This window comes from Patagioenas fasciata, chromosome Z (genome assembly GCF_037038585.1).
Source record: "Patagioenas fasciata isolate bPatFas1 chromosome Z, bPatFas1.hap1, whole genome shotgun sequence".
NCBI classification, from domain to species: domain Eukaryota; kingdom Metazoa; phylum Chordata; class Aves; order Columbiformes; family Columbidae; genus Patagioenas; species Patagioenas fasciata.
This window is the reverse complement of record NC_092560.1, coordinates 59,245,111-59,260,903: the sequence shown is the minus strand read 5'-3', so window position 1 is coordinate 59,260,903 and position 15,793 is coordinate 59,245,111. Positions and strand designations below refer to the sequence as shown.

Below are 15,793 nucleotides of genomic sequence, written 5' to 3'. Positions count from 1 at the left end.
TCTCAGTTCCCTTCCATCTGCACTCACAGGGAAGCAGGATTTTGTTTTCCAGGATGTTTGTTTGCTCGGGTGTTTTTAGGGCAAAGTTCTTTCTAGGTCATGAAATTTCTTATAAAATAGACAGTCCAGTTCCTGGAGTGTTCTAATGTTATCCAGTTTTATGTTTCCATTTCCTATCAGTCTAAAGAAGTCTGTCTTTGAGCACAGTTTGCTGGAAGGGTCATTGTTTGAAAATAGTTTTGGTAATATACTATTCGTGAAATTGTTTAGAAGCATTGAGCTACAATTGTCTTGCTATGGTACTGTAACACAGCCTTTGAAAAATACTGTATTTTCAAAATATTCATGGTGTTTTTACATTTAAAAAGCTAAATTCTTACATTTGAAAGGCAAAATATGAGATAAGTAATTTATGGATCACTTAAATCTCCATAAATATTTACCTGCTTCATTCAATACGGTATTAAATATTGCAGCATATCAATAAGAAAGGACACCTGAAGCAGAAAGCTCACAACAATCCTGTTTTCTGTGGGATGTGCTTCTTCTGCTATACTTTTGCCCATACAAACACTGCAAATAGAAAAAGGGAAAATACATATGAGAAGAGAAAGAAACCAAAACATATTAGTATGTAAAAAAATGCTAGTAAGTTTAATTAAGGTGTGATTTTTATTTTTTAAGCATTTAAAACTGCAAGGGATTTTCTAAAGAAGGAAAGCATGTAAACTCATAGTTAGATATGGGTGCCACATAACTTCTGGATATCATTGAAAGTATAGAATAAAGCACTGAAGTAAATATGGAGTTCATTCTTAGCAGCCACATCCACTAGTCATCGCCCTATACAGTTGTCCAACATTATACCAAACAATTGTGTGATTTTATGGTTCTGTAAAAGGAACACTCAAAGAAAAAAAGTGCTTTGCAGGTATTCCGACCATGGATAAAATATGTACCTGGATCGCCTAAAGATTTTAGGTGCAAGAAATTACATAACTCTACTTTTGTGAGCAGAAATAATTCATGTAAAAATGTGGGTGAAGTCCTAGACCTCCACGAGCTCCCACTGACTATTGATCAGGACTGTCGTCTTCATTAGTCAGAGGAAGTTTTTTCCTATGTCACATGATCAACATTTATCACTTAAACATCTGACTCCTCATAATGAAAGCTGTGTGGCAGCACAAAATGAGAATGATGGTCAGGTTTCTAGATGAGCTGTGTTCACAGTCCTTTCAAGTCAGACAGTCTGCGAAGTCTAGACTTCCTGCACCTTTGAAATCCAGGACTAAATGCCAAGGTAAACAAAGAAGCTGTCTTTTTCTCTTCTTCACTCTTTGATGAGCTGGATACACCCTTTTAAATGTAGCAAACCAGTCATTCCACCACCTGGTAGTCTCCCCCCCCTCCCACCGCCTTCTTCCACCACATAACCTAAATACGTAGTTAGCAAAAGTTATCAGATGTTCCCCAGATAGTTTGTAAACAAAGCTGTCCAATATTTATTAAATAATTTATTAAAATTCCCACCCACTTGCTTGTAGAAATAAGAAGCAAAACGACCATAGTACATGTTGTCAAATACCCAAAGGATGTAAACATCAAATATACAGTAATTATGTACTGACATTGTGACGTATTAGGTTTTGGAATAGTTCCCCTGGGGAAGTGGTTATGCTCCTTGGAGAGTTTCAAAACTGGAGTGAACTAACCCCACTAAACCCTATTTACTTTAAGTAGGAAACAATCTGACAAAGTCAGGAAGTTGGATAGTTTGGGGTAATAGGCCTTTCTCATACCTAAATTGTACCATTTTATGAAAATACATTTTTTGGAATGTTATCTCTGTGTCAAAGTAGTGTACTGAAGTGAGTGATAATCAACTGGAGGTCATATGACAACAGTATTTCAATTAACAAACAAATGGGTCACTAAAATTTTCAGTTACAAAGTTTGTGGGTTTTGAAGAGGAAGCTTGTCTGGTTTTTGAAAAAAATCTCCTTTCTGCACACTGACATTTAAAATATGGGCTACATCTGCATTAATGAGTGACAAGGAATTTGAGAAATCTGGTGCACATGTGGCTTGGCAGGTGCTTTATATTGAAAGGCACATGAGGTTTTGTCAAATTGTGTAGAGCTGCTCTAATCATAACCTCTGAGCATCAGTCATTGTTTACCTTAATTCTATCATAAGCACATCTGGGTAACTCCTTAAAATAATGGTAAAGGTAATTAGTCATGAATTGAGTTGGAAATCTGATAAAGTACTTATGACATCCATATTGGTACCAAATGAATTCATCATGGTTAACATTGTTACAAAAACACCAAAGCAATTAATAATAATTTGTGCCAGCATTTGAATGTGTTGCTAACATAATACCAAATATAATGAATGCTTTTCTTTTTTTTCTTTTTTTTTTTTTAGGTATTACAAAGGTATTTCAATAGCCCTGCAAAACTCTATGTCTGCATTTTGTAATTGATAAAGCACATAATTCTTTTTCATGTATTAAAGTCCTTGGTGGAAAGGACAAGTAAGTTACTTTTCTGTATGTGGTCCAGTTCAGTTTTCAGAATAACTCATCGAGGCTGCATTACAAGAACTGAACAATGTCTGTGCATATCCACTTCACACCGAACAAGCTCCTAGTGGGAAGCAACATACACACTACCTCACGACAGAAATCCATAAATGTACAGTTACAGCAGATTTGGCTCTTTTCTGTTGTGGCTTGCCACAGCCGCTGCTAAAGTCAGTGAACAAATAGTTCACAGCAGCGAAAAAGCTGTCCCTACCTGGCTGTGGCAGTGCCACTACCACATGAAGCTGGGGAAAGGCTGACACTGTAAAGTGGGCTGTATGCTTTTAACCAAGACAGAGGTTTGAAGTAAGAAAGTCCAGTTTATTAATCCTAAATGGCTAAAGCTTTCTGCATTGGCTGCATAAAAACTATTAGCAAATAGTTTCGTCTTTCTGCACTAATAAAAGTCGTCTAGCACCAAGGTGGAAAATTTCTGCCACAGAGAAAGAAACCTTGTTATACACCTATTTATGAACAGGAGAGAAGAAAGACCCTGTTCCCTGTATGTGTGTACAATGCATGTGCAATGCACATGGACAGTACCATCCTGCCACTTCTATTTTCAATTGTGTCAATACTCAGTAGATCTTTAAATCACTGTTCGGGAACTCTGTTCCCCAAGGATGTTGCAGAACTCACCACAACAGTACAAGCATGGCATAGAAAACAGCACAGTCATCATGGTCTGTCTGTGGGAGGGTGGCTGGACCCACAGCTCCTCTTCCACCTTACTCAGGTACCTTCTTTCCTAGTCTCACAGTATTTCCACATCTCTCCACTGCTAAACTGATATCTCCCTGACTATTTCTAGGTTATCATCTCAAATGCAGGTCACCTTTGTTTTCCATCCACTGCTTTCACACTTCTCAGTATTTTAATCAGTATCGTATTTTTCCTCTGTTTTGGATTCTCAGACAGGATCTGAAGAATTCAGTAAGCTTATACCTTTGCAGCTGTGTTTATATCTGCATGAGAGGTTTCAAGTTCTTCATATATCTACCTGAATTCTTTCCTTCTTTCATTCGTGTTCTTCCAGCGTTTATCCTTTCTTTCTCATTTCTGCCACTTGTGCCTTAGTCATTCTTCATACCAGCTTCCACAATCTTCCCCTCTTATTCTCTTTCTCTTTATTCTCATTTGCCTGAACTAGTTTCCTGTTCTCATAATTCAAGAACACAGTGCTCATTCCTTTGAATTCCTCGCTACCCTGTGCCAGGGTGCCGTCATGCTTCAAAGTTTGCACAACAGAGCTGTGGTTGCACCTCTGCCCTAATATCCACTGACTCTCCCTTTGTGCTTTCTGTCCTGCCCAGACTCCTCTGACTTCCTGGAAGGGCATCCCATGATCCAGTCACTTGCTCATGCTGATGGAACAGCTTTGCCTTTGTAAATATGAACTCACCCTATTTTTTCTTAGCTCTTCTTGGTTCTGAAGTGCATGGAGTATCTCTAACCCCAGTGGCTTTCCAATCTTTTTTTGTCTTTTTTTCATCAGTCCCTTCCTCCAACATAACTGCAACAGCTGTCAGTCTCATAACTGGTTCAAGTCTATATTGCTGCCAGGCATATTACAAGCCTCCTCTGTAATGCCTCTGTCTGCATCAGGCTGGGAGCTCTGTGAAGTAAAAAAAAAAAGCCTCATTCTGTGTCTGTGTAGCATCATGCTGGTGCTCAGCACTTAAAAAGAGCAATTTACTTCTCCCATTTATATTTTCTTGACTTAAAGATGTTTTCTCACTTGGAATGTATTTTATCCTCTGATTTGAAACTGTCATGTAATCATAACGGTGTGTTTGTGATAGCATAGTAAATTCCATGGCAACAAACTGTGATGTCATAAATGCAGGATTTATATCTTTTCTGCAAAAACCAAGCTGAAGAAGCAGATGGACGGAAAAAAAACTCATTAAAATACCAACAGTTTCTAAAAATTGCAGTAAAAATATCAATGGGAACCCAGACAAACATTGTTTAATAGATTTCTTTTTATACATGTTTCCTGGTTTTTAAAAGCCTGCTTCTCTGAATAAGCACCTTCTTTTGGGGGTGGAAATATATTTTAAAAGAACTGGGAAAAAAAAAAAAAAAAAAAAAAGTGTTTGGATTCAAGACTCTAAAACTCAAAACAATTGCCTCAGACAAATTAAATAGAATGGAAAGAAAAGGGCCATGATGGTGAGAAAATACATATAAAAACTTCTGGGCTACATTTCTCAAAGCTAAACTGCCAGTTATTCATTAGACTGCCTATGACGTATTAAGGATGTACTTGCGTAGATTATTTACAAGAACTAAGAAGTGATTAATAAGAGGATGGAGCTGAAAACATCCTCTGTGATGTTCTTGCTAACAAGTGGGCCCAGTTTTGTAATCAGACATCATCAGAGAAAGCAGCACATCCCAAAATGGTATGAATCATTTCTGACATCCTGCCCTCCCTCACTGGAAACAAGGAAAAATAAAAACTTCTGAAGATAACATAGCAGTTTAAGAAATATGTTCCACAAAATCATATATTCTACTTTAAATTGAAAGACAAAAGGTGTTTCTAAACTGATGTCCCTAAAAAACTGGGATATTTCAGATGTAGTAACAATGTAATATCATGATTTACACTTTAAACAAGTTTTAATAGTGTTTTTTTGCTGAAGATCTCAAAAGATGTTGCACCTGTAAGTTAAATAGTAGATAATTGTTTCCTGTAGAGGACTGTAAGCTTTGCCTGCAAAATGATTTTAACAATGTTGTTGAGTAGAATGTAAACCATGTTCTTCCACTTTGCCCATTATTCCTACCCACTCTGTTCTAATCAGATAAGCAAGTTACTCTTTCCCCACCTTTAACTACAGAGAAGATTGTTTACCATTTGCCATTAGATGCACTTGGGCTCTGTGGAAAAAAAAAATGTTTGAAAGAGAAGGACAGAAGATAGTACTAATACCTGGACATAGCAAGACCTGAGAGCTAAGCAGCATCTGTCACAGTCCTTTACCTGGTTTGGATGGCCCTTCCGTTCTTGGCGTGTGCAACTTGCATGGACTACTGTGGTCGTCTTAGGCCAAGGTACACTTGACGCAGAGCCTTTCTGCTGGTGATCACTATCTGAGACTCCAGAGTCAGTCAAGGCTGCAGTCAGAAGGGTCTTTCTGTGGAGAGGTTTTTTAAACATCCTTTTCTTCTCATGTACCCAAACTCTTCCTTTGGCTTCTCTTACCTAACAACACAGGGTTTTTCATCTTGAGTTCCTAATACTTTGCAGTATGGAAAATCATTGACTCCTACAATCTCAGAACTATGCCTCAGGTTTAGACTATCCATTTTTTCTGAAGTTAATCTTAGTATCCACTGTAGGGATAAGGGTAACACAGATAATCCAAACTGACAAGAAAATGATATTTTGGGACAGCACTGTTGGGCCTTGCATGTGCCCAGGGAATGGATGACAAGTGGACAATAGCTGTACTTCTAAATAAAAAAGGAACTAGTCTAGCTATTCATTTGGTGTGTTCACTAAGTCTTAGCTCTGCCAGAAAGTCAGATATGTGACTTAAAGTACAAAACTACTGGTTTTGCACTCAGGAGAAGGAAGTCTTCTTTCTGAAACATTACTCAGGACTCCAAGCCAACTTTTTAATGTGAATCCACATGCACACAGTGGATTCAGATACGATTGTGTCACACACAAGAGGTGTAAGAGCCAATTCAAAGGCCTTATAAAATGCTATATAGGTGATTGCACAGTTTCCACCAACCAGCTCTACAGCACTTGTCTTTTGCCTTGTAAATAGTATCACTTGTTTCCATGGAACTATATGCAGTATAATATGATGTTCAATGTGGGTTGAATTAATTAAATTAATGTGGTTGGTTTTTTAAATGACCTGTGATTTGAGGGGTTCTAAATAAAGACTTTTCAAAGTTTTGCAAAATTGCGCTTGACATGTCCTTAACTTCTGACGTTTCTCTCAAGATAAATCTCTATTGGCTTACCAGTTGAGATCAACACTCTCGCAGTCTTCCACTGGATTAACAGTGAATGCTACACAATTGGCTAAAGGCCAAACCTCCGAAAAGGTTGCCTATGCTTGTGACAACACAATAAACGATTGCAGCAAGCTGATGACAAGCAGTCCAGATGAGATCCAACTGGTCTGATGACAAAGTACTCCTTGATGGCTTTCAAAAGATGGCTTTCTGTAACTCTCTGATGACTCTACAAAGAAATCAACACCAGAGTCAGTCAGACTGAGGTATAATGTGCCTAACATACTGCTGGCATACAACCCATTCAGTAATGTAAAAAGTGGTCATACATCTTTATGTTACAAACATTTCCTACCTACATTTATACAGATATAAAACTGTTAGTAAAATGGAAGCTATTTGAGGCTTGTAAAAGAAAGCAGAGCATATTATCTGGATTATTTCCATTTTGGACATATTTTTTTACTTAGTCCTGTATGAATGGTTTATATTAAAACATTTAAATATTGAAAGAGGTTTTGGGTTACAGACTGATAGTAGTTCCATAAAAACAAATTATTTTTCCATTTCTACAAAATCTAATTAAACATGTGAAAACAAATGTGTTGTGTAATATTAGGGTTATTCTTCCTTGCCTTCAACAATAATGCAGAACCCTGGTAATTCACTATGGACAGATTTTTTTTTATGGGTATGTGGCTGGTAGTTGATTTCTTACCCCTTTGTGGAATATTTCTCCCTATTTTCTCCCCTCTGTCCCTCACCCTTTTCTGTCGATTTCAATTTAAAATATTTTCCAGCCTTTATGAACTTGGGAAGTGACATATTGCCTTTTGGTCATTTCTAGTTAACCATGGATTCAAAATTTGTTACAGTAAAGCATATAATTATTATAGTGAAACTACATTGCAAGATACAATTAAACATCCAGATCTCCCTTATACAGAGTATGACAGGCAGATGTGTGATCTGAAGTCTTATCCATAAATCAAAAGCAGACGCACAATCCCAAGTCTCGTCTATGCACCCTCTATGCAGAACTGAGACCCTGGCCCTAATTCACTGCCATTGGCATTAACTGTAATCTCTCATTTAGTTTCACTGAAAAGAGAATGCAAGGTGATGGGATCCCTGACTTAGAACCTCAGTTTGGCATTGTCACAAATACTTCCTATCCATGTTTAGGGGAGATTAATCTGGGCCTCTGAGTACAACCTGAGACCTAGCAGCTTGAGAGCAATGTATGGAAAGAAATTTGCAGCCTCATACAAGGTGTTCCTTCTCAGATCCCAATTCACAAGTTAAACCTTTACTTTGGTAGGTTCTGTTATAAGGGCAAAGCATCACAGTAATTTCCTTCTTCACCATTATTTTAGAAACATTGTCTCCAGCCATGCATTGTTCCTTCTGGACCTCTCTCCACCTTTGCTCTTTGCTTTTTCAGTAAGACAGTCATAATATACGTCACTTGTCCTCCCAGCACCTGGCTTTTTGAACTCCAACATCTTCAACTTCTCTTTCTCCAGCTGTCTCCAAACAGTAATTGTTGTTTGAATGTCTTAACGTTTTGTCAATAGTGCACCTGAATAAAAAAAAAATAAAATAATTCTTTCCTCACTATAAAATCCTACTGATAGCTGAATCACCTCATTCTTGTCTTGCTTCATTTCATCCTGTTTACTCACACACCATTGTCTAAACACCTGTCAACATCTCCTACCACTGCTGTAATTGCTAGGACTCCAGATAATCCAAGCTCTACCTTGTACTTGATTCACAGTTCACAGCCCAATTTGAACATCTAACATGCAGCATCAGGATTTTGTATCCCTTCCATTCCCCATATATGTAGCTTCTCTCCTTCTCTCCTGCTTCAGTGTCAATGCTGACAACATTTCTTCCTAACTGTATTATCTGGATTCTCTTTTCAGTTCTGCCTGCAGCCTTCCTTCCATGAATTTCTTTACATCTGAACTCTGTCTGCCTCTCTGCCTTTTCTATCAATGCATTCATAGCACACTTGTCATCTCTGAGGTCGGACTTCTGCTCTCTGGCTTTACTACTGTTCACTTCATTGATTCTTCCCGGATATTCCTTGTATGTCATGACACACAAAAGGAGACAGGAAGGTCAGCCACATTTACATCTCTTTTAAAGCCCCAGGGGCAAATATCTTAGCATTATTGTAACTGTTTTCTAGATTGTGATCTTACAACATAGCTGTCTGAATTATCACAAACCTACTTACAGAGCAGTTAGCTTTGATTTTACTGTCTGATAAGATACTAAGTTTAATTTCTGATTTTTTTTCTTCTTCTTTTACTTTTTTCTTTCTTTTAGGAAAAGATTATAAGCAAATTGATACATAACTGTACTGGACTAAATAAAATGCTAATTTGCCATATTCATCTGGATGTAAAATACACCAGGACACTTTTATTGTAGGGTGCCTGAATAACATCTGACAATAAAGTTCAACTTTGAATGAACTTAAATAATCTAATAAGTCCAGAAGATAGATACAGGACATGAGGAAAGAAGCAAATGGAGTGGGTTGGTTTTTCAGGACTGTTTTTGCTTTAACTTAATGCCTCGAAGACAGTTATAGGACAACAGTACAGTATAGGTAAATGAACACCATCCATACGTTCATAAAATAAGAGGTAGCCTTTTTATATGCATGTCTGCTAAAGGAATAAGAATAGAAAATAGCATATTTCCAGTCCAGGAAAGGGTAAAATGTCCAACCCATAAAGACTAGCTGGTCTTAAACTCTTCTTCTTTATAAGTGTAGTGGTAGAAATGGAAAAGTTCAATTTATCATCAGCAGTAAGATTACCAGTCCACTGTGCTTTTTACAGGCTTAATAAGTGATAAGCTATTATTCTTAACTTTTGTTAAATTATTGTAAGTTGTGTGTAAATAGACTTACAATTTTACCTGATTATCCATATGATCCTTTACGAGAAAATACTGAAGAGCTGATAAAAGAAATGCCTATTAAATAAAGACAATATCATTCTGTCCTATTTAATTAAATAATAAAACTCACTACAGTTTAAAAAGAAGTCCAGTTGTATATCTGTCAACCTCTAATCACACTGAAACTGCAAATACAAGTGGTATGAATCATGACACAGAAGTGGAAGATGGATGTTACCTTCTGTGTGTTGTGATAAGATATTATCACCCTTCTATAAGAAGATTGATGGAGCCATCTAATGAGAAACATTGTTTAAAGTAGAGACAATACTGTGACAAAAACCAGTTTCTTTGGGAAAAGTAATAAACAGTCATTTGTACCCATAATATGTAAAAGACCTCTAGAAACTTATGGGTAGCATGAATATCTTGTGGACGGTGATCGCTCAGTTTACCACATATAATAGATACATGTGAAGCAGAACATGTCAGTGCCATGTACCTTTTCCTAGTGGAACCAACACCAACACTAGGCATCCTTTCATCATCAACAACCTGCAAATCTTTGAAAAGGAATAAAATCTCAAAATACATGGTAATATATAGATACTTCTCAATTAGTAAGAAATTTCAAGCCATATCAAGCACGGCAGTCTCTTCATTTCAAGCATGGTAGTCCATGTGTGTCAGCAGGGGCTCTAGGTAACATTAATCTCACCTCACATTAGTAATTCAAATGCAGTCAGTGTATCTAGTTTGAGTTACTTGTCTAGGCTGCCTACAAAGGTACCTCCAAAGGGTAATTTCTTCCATCCTGAAACAATCACTAAAATGACTGCCCTCTTCCCCTTTCTCTCCCTCAGGCAGCCAGCCAACTAATGCACAATAAAAATCTAACTTTTTGAAATAAAACTTAGGTGATATTAATTCCAAGCATTATATGAAGTCTGCCAACTGTCACTCTAGTTATAAGGAAAACCATAAACAAGCAGAGAGAATGATAAATTGGTAAGCTAAAACTTTTCATTTGCTTGGTTTCTGACATAAATTGACATCACTCCACCCAAAATGACAATGGATTTTGTATTAAACTCTCCAAAAATGTACCCTTCCTGTATGTCTCACTGCTGATGGTTACTGCAGAATCCCTTACCAAGAGACATTCTGTTCTTCCCTCTGGGTCTGATTCACTGTTCAATTACACCACTGTGAATAAGACAATGAATGACACTGAAATAATTATAGACAGATCAAGATTAATTACAAAAAGAACCAGAAGCATCAGGGAAATCAGATCTTATTCAAGCTAAGCTTTTTTTTATGTTACAGAATTTCCCCCTTGGTTTCACCAACTTTGTTGCTCATTTTCATTTTATATTTTGAGCCTCTTTTTCTAGAAAAATTATGCTTATTAGACTAATTACAGTGAGCATTCTGTATATGTGTGTGTCTGTGCACATGCTTATGCATCTGTTTATTTCTCACCAACTGGCCATCCTTCAAAGTTTTTGAAGCCACTACCCAGTTTAATTAATCGACATGGCAGAGGGAAGTTACTCTCAGAGATATTAAATTTCTAAGAGTTTCAGGAAAAAGAGATAGCCAGAATAAGAAAACAGCTCCTATCAGTGTCTCTGGAGAAGCTGCGGTGTGAATCTGTATCTTATTAGACACTAGGGAATCTAACCACAAAATACTGCTCTGTAAGTGTATTTCAGTAGCTTCACTGTTTGTAGACCTACTAGGAATGAAGCCTACCACCCACTGTTAAAGTTCTCTCGCACTGTTGTGGAAATGCCTAAGTGGCCACAGATGCACAAGAGTCATTTTAGGATTACTACACTGCAGAACAACTTCACTATCATCCAGAGAAGGCAGCTAGTTAGAGAATCAGACTGTCCACTCAGACAGGTCTTCCTGAGCCAGCACCTGTAACGCCAACTGCAGACTGCAAGCTCAGACTATAGACTGCATTAACACCTTTTTCAGCACCGAGTAGACTCTCCTGGAGGTAAGGACCATATCCTCATTCTCTGTTAGAAATAAACCTGTTCCCCTATATAGAAAGGTTAGATAGTAGTAGCAATGGTAATGCTAGCGCCTGCTTTGAAATTTATTCAGATCACCAGATGCAGACAATAAAACCCTGATAATTTTGAAACCAGTTCTATGCAACCCAAACAACTTTGAGTTCAAAATGCCTTTTCTTTTAAATGCACAAGAACAAACTGTAAACCAGGGAGAAAAAGCATAACCTATACTGCCATGTTCCAGTGCTACAGGAGTGATTCAGAACATCCCCATTTTCATCTCTCCCCCTGCATTTGTGCTTAATGCTTCCTAGCTCAGGGAAATCAAGTGTCACACGAAGATAAACAGCAGGGAGAAGCGGAGGTGTTAGGAGATATCTAGCCATTCCCCACTCTAGTCACTTTGTCATGACACAATTTTTGCCAGTGGCATTTCTATGAGAAGGGATGAAAATTCAAAAAACAACAACAACAAAAGACCACCACCTTGGTATAACTAATACTCACTTTCCTACTTGTTTTATATTACACAACCAAGTGTGCTAACACTAAAACACCACATCATCCATGCAGTTACAACAGCTGTAGCCACAGAATTAGTGCCCTTGAACATGCTGAATTTTTCCAGTGTATCACAATTACAGAAACACCTGGGCCAAACTGCTTTCTTCTGATCCTCTATAAAAGTTCACAAAGCCCTCCAACTTTCTGATTTCATACAGTTCTGTGCTGCCTTGAAGCCAGCTCTATACATCTCAATATGGGATATCACCGAGTTTTTCCTTTTCATGCCTCAAAACATAAAATAAAGGGTATGTGCAGGCGCAGTAGTCAACATGTGATTCTGTTACTTGACAATAAGGCATAAGACACAACACAATATTAATTTTCTCAATAAATCCTTTTCACACACAAAATTACTCCCAAAAAAAATTAAAAGCACAAATATTGTGACAACAAAAGTTATCTGTGCTATACTACTTCGGAAACTGTATTCTAGCTTTCTGCAGATACCACTATCCCACAAGTCCATGTTAGCTATTGTTTTGTTATGCACCATTCTGGGGGGGATGTTGTTAAATCATATATGTACGTCATGGCAAAAGCCTCAGGACTGAATGCATTTGGCTTTGTTGTTATTTTACAAACAAGATGCTATGGTTGCATTAGCCTTAGGAACTGCTGGCTAGAGTCTACTAAATTATTTACATTTAAAACTACCCAAAGTGTCTGTTTAAAAAGGGTCGGAAGAAAGTCACCCTTAGCAGTCACCACAGAAAGTGTGGCTGATTATCCTTCAGGCAGAGCTCCAGAAAAGGGAAAGGGAAGAGACAGAAGTCAGTTACCAAGCCCAAGTGTTCAGCTCGTGCAGAATTGTAGCCTTTAGATAACCCTGCCTTATGAAAGATGAGGAGTATGTAGTAATTACACAGCCTCCCAAGTCTTGGCTCTCAACAGCCATTCCCAGCTATTAGAAACTTCTCCATGTCTAAAAATTGAGCAAAGAAAAGTTTTGATGCTATATTCATCAAAAAGGCACCATTTTCGTAGTCTTAACAGAAGGGAAGCCTTCCACCATCCACATTTACATAGCCCATTGTGAAAAGCATTTGGTGGGTTTTTTTTCAGAGCATGAGCAGATAATAAATAATATTACAACACTAATTCAGGAAGTAATGTACAATGGCAAGCATAATTTGAGCCACTTCTGCATTGCTTATACGCTCAAGAAAAACAGCTAGATGTCATTGTGTACAGCTCAGGGGAAACATCTGTTCCAGCTGCCTTGGTCAGCAAGTAATAAGGAATAATACTGAACATATCTGAATGCTGTTATGCAAATCAGTGGTATGCCCTCATGTTGAATATTATGTTCTGTTCTGATTACTCCACCTAAGCAAGTATTTAACAGAAACAGCAAGTGACTGGAGACAGCTGATAAGCATGTTACAGTCATAAGAAGGATTCCACAGTCTTATAATGTTAGGACTATTCAGCTTGGAAATAAATAAAACCAGCAGCCACAGTGCAAGCATACACCATAAAAAAAACAATATGAAGGATGTAAACTGAATACTCCTACTTTGCTTGCATTTTCTGCCATTTTTCTTAACCTTCATCTGTCTGGTCTATTTAGATGTTGAGACATGAGAATAAGGAACTGTCTATTACTCTAAATTTGAACCACAGCTACCACAACGAGGCCCACAGATGGTCACTAGGCAATCCTATAACAAACAAGAATAATCTTATTTACCCTTTGTCCTCATAAAACAACAGGGAGAGAATTAAAATTAAAAGGCAACCCATTTTAAATATTAAAAAGAAAGCACTCCTAAAATGTAGCCCCAAGCGTGGCATTTCAGTGGGTCATGTAGCCCTGGGAAGCATCTTCTGCTCAGCCAGGAGGGCAACAGATCTGGGAGTGAGCTGCCCTCCCACAGGTGTGTCACCCAACCCCATGGCAGCCCAGTCTCCTGCCACTTTTGGGCACTGCCCTGACATGAACATGGGCTGGCAAGGAGGACCACATGCTTGTCTTTGATCTTTCTAACTTGTCACTGGAGTGCTACAAGGGACTCCTGGTGCAGAGAGTAGGGCTGAAGTTCCCCCACTCCCTCCTTCCATCACCACCACCTCCCTTGGCATGCAGTCCCCTGGGCAGCTCACAGTGACAAAAAAAGCAGCATCAAAGGATGGAGTTGCAAATGTATTGAACTAATACTCCAAATGATTTGTGCTGTACATCATTTATTTCTCTACACTCCTCTTATCTCTGGTCATTAAATGCTAGAAATGATCAGAGATAAGAATCTAAATGGCTTTGGTCCCAAATTATGTTTCTAATTCATATGTCCATCAAAATAGGAGTTATTTTTAGGAGTGATGAAAAGACCTGCTTATTTAAGTGTTAAAAGTCATTGCTGTATTATAAAAATCCAGGCAAAGAACTCTGGAGGATTCAAAAGACATAGACTCTGTGACAGGTCAAAACTGCCACAGTTACATACAGCAGACAGACCTCCTCTCTCTAAGAGAGAGAGTGTCGCCACACGTTTCAGACACAGAGCTGACCGCTGACTAGCACAATGAAGAATCTTCCCTGTGGTCACATTATTCCATTATTTATCTGCCCTGAGGTTTCTTGGTCCTTTTCAGAGGCTTCTAGCAGAGGTGATCTCTATCAGAGATAGTCAACTGCACTAAGGCACCAGCCCAGTCAGCTTTATTATTTCTGTGTCCCAGATAAAGAACTGAAATTTCTTGCCTTTTTTTTACCCTTTATCTTCATGTGTGTATGAGAAAGACAGGAACAAAAAGAAGAGGAAGAAAAAACACTATCTTTCATGTTTTTGCATATCTAAACACAACTATTACAAGTAAAACATCTGAGATGAAAATCTTAATGGTGGCAGAGATCAAACATAATCTTCCAGCTGTATTATTTATAGTTCCAGTTTTAGTTTCAGTAGATAGGAAATTTGTTCCAGCATCATAAGCTTATTTCCATTTGTTGTCTATTGCAAGCACTGGCACAAACTTTTAGTATAGATATTATGGATACAGTCTATGAATGCATGTTGGTACTAATTCTCCTGCAGCCATGGAAACACCTGCCTTTAAGCTAATTTATAATCCATACCTATGGCGATGGGCCACTTACAAGTTTATTGAAAAAAGTCTTGACAAACTATATAGGAAACTCTGTTCTTTCTCTTCCTGTTCCACATGACATAAGTTTGGCATTAACAGGTCACTTTTTTATGTCCAACTTTATAGATTGTTAATAATACATAAAGATAGTTGATATGTAAGATCATGGGGCAAATATTTCTCACTCTACTCATGTAAGTAGTCTCACAAACTTTATTTATAGAACTAGTCTGAAGAAGACAGTCATGCTTTACTTTCTCTGTAAAATTACTCTGCAGTGTTATGAGGAGATCTCACCATTACTTACTGTATTCTCATTAACTCTGAAGCACAATGCATGTCCTATTCTTGAGCTCTTCTGACTGAATCCTGTAAGATGAAGGAGAGTTATCCACACATAAAAAGAAGTCTGATCATGCAATAGGACACCCTGGTTAGTCTCACATATGATTTAGTATAGTCAAGTATCACATCCTCTTCAGGATTTCTGGGCTTAATGTATTCCATGTCATTTTACCTAGAAAGGATTATGAAAATCCATTCAACGACTATTTGGACATGTCTTTTTTTCCTTTTGTTTATAAATGACTGTGGAGAACAGGTCTGTAAATGA

General features: G+C 37.8%; 1 long non-coding RNA gene across 1 annotated transcript; it reads right to left on the bottom strand.

Moving 5' to 3' along the window:
• Positions 1–6,759: 6,759 nt before the first annotated feature.
• LOC139826548 (uncharacterized) lies at positions 6,760–15,550 on the bottom strand. Its single transcript, XR_011736695.1, has 3 exons — positions 15,488–15,550; positions 8,058–8,156; positions 6,760–6,803 (listed from the first exon to the last, which is right to left on the bottom strand). It is a non-coding gene; the product is annotated as an uncharacterized lncRNA (long non-coding RNA).
• Between the last annotated feature and the right edge of the window lie 243 nt (positions 15,551–15,793).